The following is a 1,651-nucleotide window of genomic DNA, read 5'->3' on the forward strand; positions in this document are numbered from 1 at the left end:
AGTAGTGGCACACATCTTTAATCTCAGTACTTGGGAATCGCATGCCCTTAATGCCAGCACTTGAGATCTCATGCCTTTGCTTGGGAATCACACACACCTTTATTCCCAGGAAGTGATGGCTGGGCAGAGAACGCTATATAGGACATGAGGAGACAGGAACTAGAGGCTTTTCAGGCTGAGGAATCCTAGACGTTAGATGTGGCAGTGGCTTGTCCCTTTTTCTCTCTGATCTTTCAGCATTTACCCCAATATCTGGTCTGAGTTTTTTTTTAAAGACTTTTTAGCAATCCATGTAACACATTTCATTGTTTCATGTGTGGCTGTTCAATTTGCTCCTAATTTTTGGATCTGTCTCTCTGAAGAACCCATACCATCTTTGTGGTGGTTAATTTTGATGGTAAATGTCAACTTTGTGATGGCAATTGTCAACTTGATAGAATCTAGTATCACCTGGGAGTTAAGCACCAAGTCATTTCTGAGGGGGATTATTTTTATTGCATGAATTTATATGCAAAGACTGATCTTTACTATGGGCAGGACTCTTCCCTCAGCAGGAGATCTTAGCCTGTTTGAAATGCAGAAAGCAAGCTCAGCACCAGATCATATTCATTACTGTCTGCTTTCTGGCTATGGACACATTGTTACCATCTGCTCCAATCTCATGATGACATGCTTTCTCACCTTAAATAGTGAGCTAAAACAGATCATTTTTCCTTTAAGTTACTTTTGTCAGAGTACTTAATCACAGCAACAACAACAACGACAATGACAAAAATGAAACTGAGATAGTTTCTAACATAGGAACAATTACATCTATGAAAACCATAAAGATCTTAATTCCTTCCCTCCCAGAAATTCCCAGCATCCTTAGACTTTTTTTTAAGGTAACTAATATTGGCATAAATGGACAATGGGAGTTTAGAAGACACAAAGGAAGAAAACAGTTCTGAACAAATGGTCTTTTTTTTTTATGCCATGAGGCTATTAACTCTTGACATTGTAAAATCATTGTACATTTTCTCAGTTAATCTAATGCTCTATGTGAGAGCTGAAGAAAAAAACATAATGACTTTCTTCCTGGCTGGAAGACAATGAATGGATCTTAAAATTTCCCAGAGGCTCCCATGTTGAATTTTTTCCCCCAAACCTTGACATTATTGGTGAGACTTTCAGAAGTTAGAGCCTAGATGAAAGGAGTTAGGACATTGTTCAAAGGCTCTGGAAGAGTGTTTTAAGACTTGTACCTGCCTCTCTGCTTGCTTCCACTATGTACTTAACAGACCTCACCTGCTATGGGTTCCTACCATGAAATACTGTGCCACCACAGACTAAAAACAAGTATCAATGAACTGAAACTTTTCACCTATAATTTAAATCAAATCTGTATTCATTATAAATTTATTTTCTCTGGTATTTTGATATAATGGCAGAAAATTACCACTGAAAATGGATGCCAAGAATTGGAATCACTCTTGTGAATATACTTGAAAGTATAAATTGTAAGGTTTGGGAATTGGTTTGGAAAAAAGAGTTTGAAGAACTTGGAAAAGCAGACTGGAAAAAAGCATAGAATTGTGTGCATTTGCTACTTGATGTGTTATTCTGGTGAGGGCCTCAAAGACCAGAATAATGATAGGAATATGCAAGATTG

Source organism: Peromyscus leucopus, chromosome X (assembly GCF_004664715.2).
Source record: "Peromyscus leucopus breed LL Stock chromosome X, UCI_PerLeu_2.1, whole genome shotgun sequence".
In the NCBI taxonomy this organism is placed as follows: domain Eukaryota; kingdom Metazoa; phylum Chordata; class Mammalia; order Rodentia; family Cricetidae; genus Peromyscus; species Peromyscus leucopus.